The sequence below is a fragment of the Macaca thibetana genome, chromosome 15 (genome assembly GCF_024542745.1).
Source record: "Macaca thibetana thibetana isolate TM-01 chromosome 15, ASM2454274v1, whole genome shotgun sequence".
Lineage (NCBI taxonomy): Eukaryota > Metazoa > Chordata > Mammalia > Primates > Cercopithecidae > Macaca > Macaca thibetana.
The window spans coordinates 22,886,571-22,902,410 of NC_065592.1; the positions used below are offsets into that span (position 1 = coordinate 22,886,571).

A 15,840-nucleotide genomic window follows, 5' to 3' on the forward strand; every position below is an offset into this window, starting at 1 on the left:
ACTCGGTAAATATTTATTGAGTCAAATCCAATTTTTCTCCCTTCCCTGCCCTTCTACTGAGCTTTTGCTTTGTCCCAGACTAAATATAGAGTTCTCAAGTGCCCAATCTTCGATACCATCCCCTCTTTGTCACCCTGAATCCTGCTGAATGAAATCGGACACCTCTCTCAATCCATAACAGCATAACCCTGCTCAGAACTATATAGAGTTATAGCATAACTCTGCTTAAAAAGTATATAGAGTTCTTGGGTACTCAATCTTGGATGTCATCCCCTCTTTGTCACTCCCAGTCTTGCTGAATGAGACCTGACACCTCTCTCATTCCACACCAGCATGACCATGATTACGTCAGGACAAAATTTCAAAACATCAGCTGGAGCCTGGAGTTGGGTCATTCAGAATCCAGGTCAGGGGTCTTAAGAAGTCTTCTGACTGCTCAATAGGCACCTCCTTGTACTCATCATCTTCCAAGAAACTGCAGACACACAGCCTTACCAGCAATGATGAAAAATACCAGCAGTATTTACTGAGCAACAACAAAGTGGACCATCCCAGTGGTGCCCACCTGGTGCTCTCCTCACCTGGCTGTCCTCACCTCTGTTCCACTGCCCATCCCCTTCCCCACTCATCACAGTTTCCCATTAGCTTTAGCAAATGGGAAGTCACTTGCCTTGCATTTACAGCTAGGGAACTGGACACCCTGGACCTCCAGCAAGCATCCTTCCCAGTACATCCCATCAGCCTCCATTAATATCAGGGGACTGACAGCTGAGATTGACTGCCTCATTAGCAGGCGTCGTGTGGAACTCTGACAATAATTAACAACTCAACAGTCTCATTTGCTGGCCTATCAGAGAAGTATTCAATCAAAAATGTAATTTGCCCGATGCCTCCATTTAGCATGGGAAGACTATTCCTTCAAAGTTTTAAATAGTCTAATTAAGAGGGAAGAAATAGAAGGGAAAAATTATTAACAGTATAGGTTTAATGTGAAATTGCTGGAGCGAATTAATAATGCAATAACCATTTTTAGCAGCTGTCTATCAGTTTGTGGGCCAGAGTAATTCAATTAGTCAGCAAAGGGTTGTTCAGATGAGATAGTGGGGAACAAGTGCTATTTTGTTTCCCAAAGGCACCATGGACTTTATTTATACGGGTTTGGGAGAGATATGTGCAAAATACTCCAAGATGCTGCACAGAGTCGATGTTTGGGAGCAAATGTGCCTAGTGGTTGGAGCAGGTGAACTGGCTTTTTTAAGATCTCCCAAAAGTCTCAGTGGCTCTCCTTAGGGTTCTCTTCCTGCAGAATTGACTCTGCAACGTCAATACCCTTGATTCAAAGCAAATAATCTATACCAAAGGAAAGCATTGTAGCTAGGCCTGACTCAGGATTCCAGCCATGTCAGCTTCCAGCCGCCTAAGAGTGCCGCCACACTGGTCAGTGGCTTCTTCTTTTCGTCCTGCATCTGCCACACTTCCTCCTCTGCTCAGGAAGACCTTTCTCTCAAGAATGCTTTTACAGTGTCTGTGTACTAAATCCTGTTAGTCCTTCCAGGTCCAGCACATCTGCATACAGCCTTCTTTGTTTCCCCCAAACAAGCATTCTAGTTCCCAGGTCCTTTCCAACACTGACATTCTGCCACTTCTTCTTTACCTGTAAATGGAGATAAAATGCCAGATCCCACTGGAAGGTGAAGAGGCCTATGTGAGGAATGTCAGAAATGCAGGCCAAGACAGGCCTGGATTCTTATTTTGATTCTGCCATGTAATGGCTGTGTACCCTTAGGTGATTTTTTAACCTCTCTGTTCTTCCAGTGTCTTCCTTTGTAAAACAGATGTCAGAATTCCTATTTTGTTCACTTCTTCTGAAGGGATGAAAAATGCAAAAGGCCCGGTGCGGTGGCTCACATCTGTAATCCCAGAACTTTAGGAGGCTGACGCAGGTGGATCACGAGGTCAGGAGATCGAGACCATCCTGGCTAACGTGGTGAAACCCTGTCTCTACTAAAAATACAAAAATTAGCCGGGCGCGGTGGTGGCTGCCTGTAGTCCCAGCTACCCAGGAGGCTGAGACAGGAGAATGGCGTGAACCCGGGAGGCGGAGCTTGCAGTGAGCCAAGATCACACCACAGCACTCCAGCCTGGGCGACAGAGCAAGACTCCGTCTCAAAAAAAAAAAAAAAAAAAGGAAAGAAAAATGCATAAAAAGCTCATAATACAAAATAGATGCTTAAAAATGGCCACTGTTGCTATGAATGCACTCAATACAGTGTTAAACTTACAGGTCAGCTAGATAAACATCCTTTTTTTTCTTTTTCTTTTTTTCTTAACCCCATACCTGACAAATTCCTTTGTACCTCCTCAAGTCTTTGCCTCTCTAAGCATTTTCTAGTAGTCAACTCTTTTAATATAGTTTTCTTTTCTTCCTTTCCCTTCATTTCTCTGTTCTTTTGTAAACTCAGAGTATGTGATTTATATCATATTACACTTTGCTCCAAAGCAGTGCCCAGCAATCTCCCTTGCATGTGGTAGGCTTGAGTATCTGCTGCAGAAACTGGAAGTATATACAAGGTTAGAGGAGGAAAAGCTGTTATGACAAAGATTTCTGAGTAAATATGAGCTCAGGGGTGTATGACTGCCCATTAGTCTTCAAATCTATATGTGGAATTTTTTTAGAATATCTGAAAAATGTAATTGGTGTTTCTATTTAAAGATATATTATACTGTAATGGTTAAACTGCTAGACTTTGGTGTCAGTCACAGCTGATCGGCAGTTTAGCTGTTTCTCTGAGGCTTCCAAAGTCCCTTCTCTGTGCGTCAGTTTTCTCATGTGTGAAATAGATGCTGGTAGAACTACCCTGGGGGCTGTTATGAGGATCCAGAAAGGTTTTTCACATATGGCATCTGCCAGGTAGTAGGTATTCAGTAAATGGTCATTGTTTTTGCAAAATTTGGAAGAGGGAGTCAGTTGGGAGACCAGGGATAGCAACAGGGAGGGAAGCTGAGGAGGGCTGTGGAGTGTCATGAGAAAGGCTGGTCTCTAGCAAGTTGAAAGCAAGGAGGAGATACTGTGGGTTGCTGCACACACATGAAAGGGTATGCAGAGAGAAGAGTAGCCAAAGCTAAATTGGTGTGATTTCCCAAAGGGAAGAAAAACACCACAGGGAGCTGTCAGCATTGGCAACTGGTTTTATGCAGCAACAGGGCAGTACAATGGAGTTTTCAGTCACTTACTCACATATTCCAAGAACGCTTCTGTGAGTATGATCCTGGGGTAGGCATTACATGGGAAAGAAAGATGCATCAGAAAAGATCCCCCCACCTCCAGCCCCAAGATGCTTATGTTTAGAGAGGGAGCTGGCACTCAGGCACAAGAGAGTTTAGAGCCTAGTAGAGTCCAGCCACGATTCCCTGGGAGTCCGCAAGTACCTAGTACAGACTTCTGTTGTAACTCTAATCTATTCACTGTGGCCAAGACAATTCTCATAGATGGAGCCAATCAATCCAAAGCAGTGAATTGTATAAATACTTATGCGTGTGCTGTTATGAAAGGGAGTTATCAGAGCTGGTTAAAGAAGGAATCTGAACACCAGCAAAAGCCAGGAAAGCAAAACCCACCAGCTTCCTGTTAGTAATGATAAATATATGAAAACAAGACACTCTGTGATTGTAAAGTTTATCATAGCTCTACATTTATTTCAGGATAGCCATGTGACTTTCTCACCTGCTAAGGACTCCACATGCATGATCTCCTTTAACAGTAGAAACCAGTCTTTTGGGAGATAAGAAGTCATGCACCCTAGGGAGAGGTTCTGATGAGGGAGGTGGTAGAGACCACCCCAATAAAAGCAGAGGTACGGATAGAAGGAGACAGAGATACCCTTTCACATACATTCCTCAGTGAAACGCTCAGATTTTCTTTTTTTTTTTTTTAATTTATTTATTATTATTATACTTTAAGTTGTAGGGTACATGTGCATAACGTGCAGGTTTGTTACATATGTATACTTGTGCCATGTTGCTGTGCTGCACCCATCAACTCGTCATTTACAACAGGTATAACTCCCAGTGCAATCCCTCCCCCCTCCCCCCCACCATGATAGGCCCCGGTGTGTGATGTTCCCCTTCCTGAGTCCGAGTGGTCTTATTGTTCAGTTCCCACCTATGAGTGAGAACATGCGGTGTTTGGTTTTCTGTTCTTGTGATAGTTTGCTAAGAATGATGGATTCCAGCTGCATCCAAGTCCCTACAAAGGACTCAAACTCATCCTTTTTTATGGCTGCATAGTATTCCATGGTGTATATGTGCCACATTTTCTTAATCCAATCTGTCACTGATGGACATTTGGGTTGATTCCAAGTCTTTGCTATTGTGAATAGTGCTGCAATAAACATACGTGTGCATGTGTCTTTATAGCAGCATAATTTATAATCCTTACAGTCTACAATGAAAATGGGTTTCTTTGGTACTCCTCCTCAGCCTTCTCAAGGATAGATGTCTCAGCTGACTTCTTTGCTATATTCCAGCTAATTAGTTTTACTAGAACTTGTAAACCATGAATCATTGTTCTCAGACTCTGTTCAACTGTTCTTGCTTTTATCTTTGTTTTTATACATCCTGTTTTGTTTTTATTTCTAAATAATCTCCTGATGGCCCTCTCCCTCATGTATATTTAATTGCATGCAACTAATTAAATGCCTCTTGGTCATTTTCTGATAAAGTGATTAAGAACTTGGGTTTTGGAGTCAGCTACACATGAGTTCAAATCTCAACTCTGTCACTCTGTGGATGACCTTTGAGTTAACTTATTTAAGTATCAGTTTTCTCATCTGTAAAATCGGAGTTTTAAAAGAGTTACCTGCTCACGATTCTGGAAAAGACTTAAATGAAGCAAAGTACATAAGGTCCATAAGATAGTGCCTGGAGCTCAGTAATTAAATGCCATATTTAAATTATTATCAGCATGGCTAGACGTATTATTATGAGCATTGGTCAAACATCTCTGGTAACTCCAATGAAAAACAATAGCAATACCAAAATTATATACATGTGTTTTATCAAGGGAAAGAGGTTGAAATGGAACTCGATAACATGAAGGCAGGGACCAAAAAGAAGGAGGAAAGAACAGAGAAGTTTCTACAAGAACAGATAAAGCTGGCAAGTCTATAGAAGATATAGCACCAAAGAGATCTATGCACCAAAAAGAAAGCTCTAACTTGCAGTGGCAGGGGTGTGGCAACAATTAAGGGATCTGCATAAATTATTGAGATCAGTATGTTTTTGAAGCAGTTTTGAAAATGGTTTTAAGAGCTCTGATGAGAGAGAGGTCATTTACAGCAGGAAGCTTGGAGACATCATTGATGGTTTCTTGGACACTGTAGTATTTGAACTTGGTCTTGGTGATCATACAGGGAATGACATTACAAACAGGGGCACCACCTAAGAAAGAGCTTCCTGGGAGGCCAGGATGAGATGGCATGCACAGTAGACCAGTTTGGATGGAGCATGATAACGAACGGAGGAAGAAAGTTTTGGAAGAAAGGATGTGATTTAAATCATAAAGGGTCATATGTTCAGGCTACAGTGTTTCAGCTTTACCCTACAGGCAGTGAAGGAATACTGGATGTTTTTGAATGTATGAGCATCCCTGTGTGCATATGTGCGTATGTGCGTGTGTGCGTATGCGTGTGTGTGTGTGTTTGTGTGTTGTGTTGTGTATCTCCTAGCATATAGGGGACAGGACGGGGATGTTTCAGGGAAGGTGAGGTACATGTGATCTAAGCTGAACATCAGGAAGCTTGATCTTTCTTAATAATTTTTTAAATTATTAATCATGGCCTACAATATGTTCATCCCCCCCACCCCCCACACATAGACAAATAGGAGCAGCAGGGTTTCTATTTAGATTTGTCTGAGAGACTGGAAGAAGTACTCGGGAACTGCCGATAATGCCTAATAAGAGAGCAGCTTCCGGAGCCAGTCCCGAGCTTCCTTTATTGTATCTGTGTAGCAGAGAGCCTGTATGAGTACATGTGAGTATGTGTGTGCACACATACATCTGCATGTCCTTCCCCGCACTGGAAAAGGAGCCTGACTTGTCTGTTTTTCTGAGACTACAAAGCCCAGATGATGAAATCTAGCAGGAAGAAACTCATCTTCTGCCCCATTACAAAGCTACTTGAAAGATGACTGTCATGATAGGTGGGCATTCCTTCTCTAACTGGGAGACTCCTCACTCCTCCTCGTAAGGTTCTCAAGAGGTTTCATTCAATGTAAAACACTTAATAGAATGCCTAGCAGGTAGGAGACTGTCAATAATTATTAATATGATGATGGTAGTGGTGGTGGTGGTAATGACTAAGCAGGGGCTGTAGCTCTGAGCAGAATATACTAAAATATCTGATATGTTGTTAACTGTGAGAGAGGAAATGATTTTTTTTATATAAGCAAATATGGTTGTATTTTTAGTATTGAACTGAGGGCCAAGAGACTTAGATATTAATAAAATATTGGCTCTCTGGACCTCATTTTTCCCATCTATAAAATGAGGGATTTGATTCTAAGGGTTCTCTCAGCTCAGATCTCCTAAGTGGCAAGAGTAACTTGTTTGGCAGTCGTATACTAGTCAGAGTGTTAAAAGATTTGAGCCAGAGTGACTTCATCTTGAGTAGGGGCTAGGTAAAATAAGGCTGAGTCCTATTGGGCTGCATTCCCAGGAGTTTAAGGCATTCTTAGTGACAGGAAGAGACAGGAGGTGGGCACAAGATACATAAAGACCTTGCTGATAAAGACCTTGCTGATAAAAGAAGTTGCAGTAAAGAAGCTAGCCGAATTCCACCAAAACAAAGATGGCCACAAAAGTGACCTCTGGTGGTCCTCACTGCTCGTTATATGCTAATTATAATGAATTAACATCCTAAGAGGCACTCCCACCAGCACTATGACTGTTTATAAATGCCATGGCAACATCGAAAAGTTACCTTATATGGTCTAAAAAGGGGACCAACCCTCTGTTCCAGGAATTGCCTGCCCCTTTCCTGGAAAACTCATGAATGACCTACTCTTTGTTTAGCATATAATCAAGAAGTAACAATAAGTATAAGCAGCTGAGCAGCCCATGCCACTGCTCCCAAGGGAGTAGGCACTCTTTTTCTTTTTGAGATAGAGTCTTGCTCTGTCACCCAGGCTGGAGTTCAGTGGCACAATCTCTGCCTCCTGGGTTCAAGTGAGTCTCCTGCCTCAGCCACCTGAGTAGCTGGGATTATAGGAGCAGGCCACCACATTTGGCTAATTTATTTATTTTTTATTTTTTTGTATTTTTGGTAGAGATAGGATTTCACCATGTTGGCCAGGCTGGTTTCGAACTCCTGACCTCAGGTGATCCTCCTGGTCTCCCAAAGTGCTGGGATTACAGGCGTGAGCCACTGTGCCTAGCCTGGAGTAGTTATTTTTTATTCCTTTATTTTCGTAATAAACTTGCTTTCACTTTGCTCTATGGATTCACCTTAAATTCTTTCTTGTGCAAGATCCAAGAACCCTCTCTTGGGTTCTGGATTGGGACCCCTTTTCAGTAACAAGAGGAGAAGCTTCCAGAGCCTTCACCTCAGGACCCTGCTCCACAGCACATGGGAGATGGTTTCTGAGGAGGCAGATGTAGAAACCATCAGCAAGTGCCTTCTCTTAGTAAGACCTGCTCAACACTGAAGTGGTGAGTTCCCTGGCACTGGAGCAAAGCATGCTCTGTGTGGACACTCCAGAGAGACCCTTTGCATGGGTCAGAAGTTGGATTAAGTCTCCTCTGCTGAGATTTCTTCCAAGTCTGAGATGTAAGGATTCCCAGTTGAATTCTTGATTTCCACCCTCTAGTTCTTTTTGAGATTTTCCTAACCCTAATGCAGAACAACCACTCATCTGAGGAAATCTCCTAAAGAAATCTCCATCTCCAGGGGTAAAAGCTGAGGAAAGTTGGTATACATCTCTACCAAGCCTCATCAAAGAACACCGAGTCATATCACACAACAGTTTTGTATAGCTATCTACTCCTCACTCACCTTTTCTCATAACCTCAAATGGAACCACTCTACCTCAGGCAGAAGTCTGGTTTTTCCAGGACAACTGTAAAGACAAGGGCATCAAGAGAAGCTGTGTAATAGCTGACTTGGACCCTCCAGGAGTGACTATCTCATTGTAGGGTTAAGGAGCATCTGGTACCATGATCAACCCAAACCTGGGGGCAAAGAAACAGAATGCAAAGCTTCTGTCCTTCAGTGAACAAATTGGCTGGCTGTGGTGATAACCTCCAGATGTCAGAAGCGATTAGAAGAGACAGCACAGGAAGGGTTTCTAGACTTCTGGCTGAGTCGGAACAGGTCTCAAAATCCTATACACAAAATAACATTTTGGTTAGAATTTTACTGTTACACCCTTGGAAAGAAGGGGACAAGGTTGAGAATTAGACAAGCTTTGTTTGAGTCTGAATCTTAATGTCCTTATTTGTAAAGTGGCATTGTTGAACCTTACCTCTTAGAGTTTGTTATGAAGTGTAGGTGAGAAATACATGCAAAGAATCTAACACTGCCTGTGGCAGGTTCTGCACCACCTCTGCCCCATAAGGTCCCTTCCAATCTTCATGTCCTGTGAATCTATTGTTTTAAGCCACCATTTTTTAAGAAGCATTTTTGGAGTAAAAAGGCAGAAATCTCTTTCATTCTCCAAACTTCCAGCCCATCCCAAAGTACATATTTCTTAGCAGTTTGATATGCTTGCCCCCAGAACTGTTGACATGAATTTACATAGGTAAATTTTAACCCAATTGGGATCACACTGAATGTTTTTTGAAACTTGCTTTTTCTACTAATACAAAGTTTTAAAGATGTCTCCATATCAATCCATCCAGATCTACAATATTCTTTTTCACAGCTCATTAATATTCCATAGCACAGATGTATCATGATTCATTTCACCACCAGCCAATAATGGACTTTTACATTATCGCATGTTTTCACTATTACAAACAATGCAACGATACAGAGACATGTGCATGCATTTTTGTGATTAGGTTTGAGTATTTTTAAGTATCTTCAAATGGAATTATATGTTAAAATGTAAAAATATTTGATATTTTGATAGGAACACCTAAATTTCCCCCCTGAATCTATGATTCCAAGGCTTACATGAACCATCATTGAAAAAAATGATTAAAAACTTATTATGAATCAGACATTGTAGCAATATATAAAATTAATCATAACCAAACACAGGGCCTGCCTTGAAAAGCTTATAATTTGTTATGGGTACACATGTTTATGAACAATAATAATTCAAGGTATAAAGTATTCAGGCAGAGCTTAGGGAAGAAAACAAGTGCCCTTCCTGGGGAAGATAGCTTTTGACTTAGTAATGGATAGGAGGGTTGTAGTTATGTCGTTCCAAGAGGAGTCCTACCTTCAAAGGAAGCAGTAAGGAAAGACTTCTGGAAGGAAGAGGTTCTAGGCCAGAGAAACTTCTATGACAGAGGAAGGAGATGTGAATAAAGAAGTAGAGAGATGGTGATATGGTTTGGATTTGTATTACCACCCAAATCTTATGTTCAGTTGTAATATCCAGTGCTGGAGGTGGGGCCCTGATATGGTTTGGCTGTGTCCCCACCCTTGAATCTCATCTTGAATTTTAATTCCCATAATCCCCATGTGTCAAGGGAGGGACCCGGTGGAAGGTTATTGGATAACGGGGGTGGTTTCCTCCATGCTGTTCTCATAATGGTGTGTGAGTTCTCACAAGATCTGATAAGTGTTTGGCAAGTTCTCCTTCTTTTCTCACTATGTCTTTTCTGACACCTTGTGAAGAAGGTGCCTGCTTCCCCTTCCGACACAATTGTAAGTTTGCTGAGGCCTCTCCAGCCATGCAGAACTGTGAGTCAATTAAACCTCTTTTGTTTATAAATTACCCAGTCTTGGGGAGTTGTTTTTTGTTTTTGTTTTTGTTTTGTTTTGTTTTTGAGACAGAGTCTCGCTCTGTTGCCCCTGGCTAGAGTGCAGTGGCCCAATCTTGGCTCACTGCAAGCTCCGCCTCCTGGGTTCACGCCATTCTCCTGCCTCAGCCTCCCAAGTAGCTGGGACTATAGGTGTCCACCACCACGCCAAGCTAATTTTTTGTATTTTTAGTAGAGACAGGGTTTCACTGTGTTAGCCAGGATGGTCTCGATCTCCTGACCTCATGATCCGCCTGCCTCGGCCTCCCAAAGTGCTGGGATGACAGGCGTGAGCCACCACACCCGGCCAGGTAGTTCCTTATAGCAGTGTGAGAACAGACTTGTGCAGGCCCGCTGGAAGGTGATTGGATTCTGGAGGCTGTTTCTCATGGTTTAAGAGCATCCCCCTTGATGCTGTCATCATGATAGTGAATTCTTGTGAGATCTGGTTGTTTAAAACTGTGTGGTGCCTCCCCCATCTCTGTCATGGTCCTGCTCCTACCATGTCAGATATATGCTCCCACTTTGCCTTCAACCATGAGTAGAAGCTCCCTGAGGCCTCCCCAGAAGCAGATGCAGCCATACTTCCTGTACAGCCTGCAGAACTGTGAGCCAGTTCAACCTCTTTTCTTTATAGATTACTCAGTCTCAGGTATTTCTTTGTAACAGTGTCGGAATGGACTAAAACAGATGGGTATTTCCTGTGAGCACATATTCTAAAATAAAGCAGGCGTAAGATCAGATAGACTTGAATCCTGGCTTTGCTCCTACTAGCTACATTATCTTGAGCAGGTAACTTAACCTCTAGGAGCTTCAGTGTATTCATCTGTAAAATGGAGTTAGTAATCATAGTGACCTCAGCAAGTCATCATCCATCATTTCACCAAATACTCAGTGAACACATACAAGGGTCCTCGTATTGTTCTAGAAAATGGTATGAAACAGTGAACAAACCAAACAAAATCCCCCAGCCCTCATGGAGACAACATTCTAGCTGAGGGTAAAATGATGCATATGTGGTCAAGAGCTTAGCATAATACCCAAATCATGGTAAAGCATTTTTCTTTATACTATTAAGGCAAGAAGGCATTGTGAGCAAGAGGAAGGGAGCTTGCAGTAGACAGGTGGGATCCTGACCTAGGATTTTTTTTTTGAGAGACCCTGAAAGTTGGTTGCTCCCATTCTTCATTTTATTTATATCTTTCCATTGGCCTCTTTCATGCTGTTCCCTTTAAGTTATTCCCTGTTAATTCTGCCTCTTACTGGAGCTGGAGAACCACTCTTCTGCTTTTAAGCCACTAAAATTATTTAGAGCCTCTACATAGAGCAAAGCCAGCTGGCCTTACTCATCTGAGCCTGGAAGCTCTACTGGGGGAACCAGGGAGAGGGGCTACTTCTGAGACAGAGCCACGTGCTCAGGAAAAAGGTCCTCCATCCAGGGAAACTGCTGCTGTCCAGGAAGAAAACTTTTAGAGCTCAGACCATCTTTAAAGAGCATCTGATCCAGCCCCCATTTCCATTGTTCCGTTGTAACAGAAGAATACCAAGGAGGCAGCATTTGAAACAAGGCTTGTCCATTACAAGAACTAAATTGCAAAGAGCAAGAGGTGTTTCTGACAGCCATGAACTGATGACCACCACACTCTAATTCCTAATTTAAAAAATGACTATTTATTTATTTATTTATTTTTTGAGACAGAGTCTTGCTCTGTCACCCAGGCTGGAGTGCAGTGGCGTAATCTCAGCTCACTGCAGCCCTTGCCTCCTGGGCTCAAGCAATCCTCCCACCTCAGCCTCCAAAGAGGCTGGGACTACAGATGCACAGTACCAGGCTTGGCTAATTTTTGTATTTTTAGTAGAGATGGGGTTTTGTCATATAGTCCAGGCCTGGTCTCAAACTCCTGGGCTCAAGCAATCCACCTGCCTCAGCCTCCTAAAGTGCTGATTACCGGTGTGAGCTACTGCTCCCGGCTAAAAAGTGATGTTTTTGTAAACAACTGACACAACCAAGAATTGTTCCGTGGGTCAACAGAGGAGGAGGGACCTTGTTGTTTTTAAGAAGCAAGAATGAAAACTTCATAGGTCAGTAAACCTCAGGGAGTTAGGGGACATTAGAAAGAGGTTGCAGCATTTGTCCAGTAGAATATTTAGGATTGTTAAAACATTCACAGTGTGATTTCCAAGGGAATTGAGGTATTATCTTTTAGACATGTAACAGGAAGTAATGTTGATCACTGAGGCTCCATTTCTCTTCTACATTTGGAGAGACAAAAGCCCAGAGATGGGAAAAATTGCCAAAGTCACACAGACAATTAGGGGCAAACATAATCACAAAATCAGGACTTCCAAATGAGTAGCTCCCTGCCCTCCACCTTCATCCCTACCACATCAAACTTGTTTTTTGTTGTTGTTGTTGTTATTGTTTTTGCGATGGAGTCTTGCTCTGTTGCCCATACTGGAGTGCAGTGGCACAATCTTGGCTCACTGCAACCTCTGCCTCCCGGGTTCCAGTGATACTCCTGCCTCAGCTTCCCGAGTAGCTGGGATTACAGGCGCCCACCACCACACCCGGCTAATTTTAGTATTTTTAGTAGAGATGGGGTTTCACCACGTTAGCCAGGCTGATCTTAAACTTCTGACCTGAGGTGATCCACCCGCCTCAGCCTCCCAAAGTGCTGGGATTACAGGCGTGAGCCACTGCACCCGGCCTGTTCTTTGATTCAATCTATACCAATCAGTTAAGCTGGGAACTGATACCTCACATGACAAGGACTGCTGTGGGATTGGGTTTTACTCTCATGCCAGGCTCTGTGCCACACACTTGATGAACACAATCGCAAAACATCCTCTGTGGGAGGCACGCTCTCAGCTCCCTTTTGGAGATGAGAAAACTGAGGCTCAGGGAAGTTTTTAAAAATGCCCAAAATGATACAATGAATAAATAGCACCAGTTTTAAATTTGTAGTTTTTATTCATTTTCCCATATAAAAAGAAATCCCTACTCATAAAAAAATAGAAAATAGAGACATCTTAAATAAATATATTTTTTAAACCCCAGGCAAACATAAATATTGTTTGACTCATTCTGGAGTTTGCTTTTTAAAGTTTTGTTAACTATACAGACGTATGTATATAATCATATGTCCATACAATTTTGTGCCAGCTTCCTACTAAACCTAAGCATGTTCCATGTTTATTACACAGTCTTTGTAAACATCATTTCTAATAGCTGCATAATAGTCCATGTAATGGAGATGCCAGAGGGACACTAGGAAGCCAAACAATGGAAAGGAGGGAAAACATAGAGAAAAGAAGGTAGAAGATTGACATTTAGAGGCAGAATGTAAAGGAAAAAAATGTGAAAAAATGTTTGAAAGAAGCCTATGGAATCTGGCCATTATCTGATTCATAGAGAGTTTTTTAGGCAGGTTTTTCAGAATGGCATGATAATTCAGGGAAGAGCTCAGGGAGAGAGAATGGTGACCTGTTTACATTTCTAGCCTGGATTATTACAACAACCTGCTCACTCTATCCCCCAGCCTCAAGCCTATGACATGGAACAAGAAGTTCCATTGTCTATGAGGCTACCCCCTGTGCCCTCCACTGCCAGTCACCTGCAGAAAGCCCTCCCTGCTTCCTGGGCAATGGGCAGCTCCTCCCTCTACTCTGCTAGCTCTGGGTGCTTTGCCCATTCATGCAGGTATGAGGCAGTGTATCAGTCCCTATATATGCTACTGATAAAGACATACCCAAGGCTGGGAAAAAAAAGAGGTTTAATTGGACTCAGAGTTCCACATGACTGGGGAGGCCTCAGAATCATGACAGGAGGTGAAAGGCACTTCTTACATGGTGGCGGCAAAAGAAAATGAGGAAGAAGCAAAAGCAGAAACCCTTGATAAACCCATTAGATCTTGTAAGACTTATTCACTATCAGGAGAACAGCATGGGAAAGACCGGCCCTCATGATTCAATTGCCTCCTCCTGGGTCCCTCCCACAACAGATGGGAATTCTGGGAGATACAATTCAAGTTGAGATTTGGGTGGTGACATAGCCAAACCGTATCAGGCACTATCTTGGGGCTAGTACCATATCTCTCATGTTCATGCAGAGTCCTAGGGCCTAACACAGTACCAGATCCATAGAAGGTACTCAGAAGAATTTTACAAACTTTTATAATTAACCAATTACATGAGCAATTAATTAATTAACACAGGCTACTTCACCTTTCCATTCAAACTTTTTCTCCTCTGCAGTGTTTATAAGTCATTAATGCACAAAGGAATCATCTGGGGACCAGACCACGGCAAATTGCAGATTCTTATTTAGAGCGTTTGGGATGAGGCCTGGGATTCTGCATTTCTAACAAGTTACGAGGAAAAAGCTATGCCTCTTTAAGACACAAGTTCAGAAATTCTATTGTTTCCAGACCCAAAAGTTTTCACATCCTATACTTCAATGCATTCATTTATTCACTCAATAAACACTGATGGGTCATCTACAGTAATCTAAGCCCTGTGCATGGAACAGGGGGCTCAATCATGATCCAAGTAGACATAGTCCCTGCCCTCTTAGAGCTTATGGTCTAGTAGGAGGGGCTGACATTAATCCAAAAACTCACCAATTATTACTACTTGCAAACTGAGCTATGTGCCAGGGAGGAAAGTAGTGCAATGTTATGAGAGTTCACTTGGATCAAGGGACCTATGGAGGGGGTTGGACAGCTTTTTTGAGAAGGTCACAGTTGATCTAACATCTAAAGGATGAGCAGGAGTAAAGGGAAAGGAGGTGAGAAAAAGCATTTCAGGCAGAAGGAACAACATGCGCAAAGACTGTGTGCAGTAAGAACATGATGAATATGACTGGGGTCTTTGCAATCCACAGGGGCCCACAAGACTTCCCTGTCACTTAAGCAAAATAATGAGAGGAGAAAAAAGTCTCCATAGAGATTTTTTCCAGCCCCAATGGCTAAAACAATAACATTTCTTAAACTCTTATAGAATTTTGTATCAATGGGAAAGATGGGGATAGAAGTGAGAAAGGGAAGACCAACTCTACATTAGTATGGGTTTTGATTTGTTTATTGGTTGGTTTGTTTGTTTTTTGAGACTGGATCTTACTCTGTCACCCAAGCTGGAGTTCAGTGGCACAATCTTGGCTCATTGCAACCTCTGCCTCCCAGGCTCAAGCAATCTCAGCCTCCCAAGTAGCTGGGACCACAGGCACACACCACCACGCCTAGTTAATTTTAGTATTTTTTGTAGAGATGGGGTTTCACTTTGTTGCTGGTCTCAAACTCCTGAGCTCAAGCGATCTGCCCGCCTTGGCGCATGAGCCACCGCATCTGGCCCATATCTTTCTGCTATAGGAGGAAATGGAACGTAGGCCAAAGGGTCCAGGTGTTGGTGTCAGATAGCCGAAGACCTGAATTTAAAATTTTGCCTCTATTACTTAACACTGATCTTGGGCAAGCTGTTTATACCTTTCTGAACTTATTTTCCTCACCTGTAAAATGGAAGCAATCACATAGTATCCACCTTGTAGGGCTGCAGTGGACAAAGTTGCTACTCTGTGAATTTTCACTCTCTCTCCCAGCTTTCCTACCACAAGACTTTGGGTGTCTGAAGAGATGTGATCTTGCTTTGATGGCTGGACACTTTTCATTGATGATAGACCATTCATGTTCAGGGACAGACAACAACATGAAACCCCAACATGTGGAAATAAGGCTACGTTCTAGAGAAAAACCTGTATCTCGACTCACCGCACTTCCAACACCAAATGTAGGGGTGATTTCCCCCCACACCAAGTTCTCTAACTCTCTGGACACCAGCTAAGTGTCCTATAATTTAATTCAATTCTGACAAAAACT

General features: G+C 42.6%; 1 protein-coding gene across 4 annotated transcripts in view; it reads left to right on the forward strand.

Moving 5' to 3' along the window:
• The window catches only part of ASTN2 (astrotactin 2), a 988,433-nt gene that overhangs the window by 492,475 nt on the left and 480,118 nt on the right, over positions 1-15,840 (forward strand). The gene's annotated exons all lie outside the window — the stretch shown is intronic.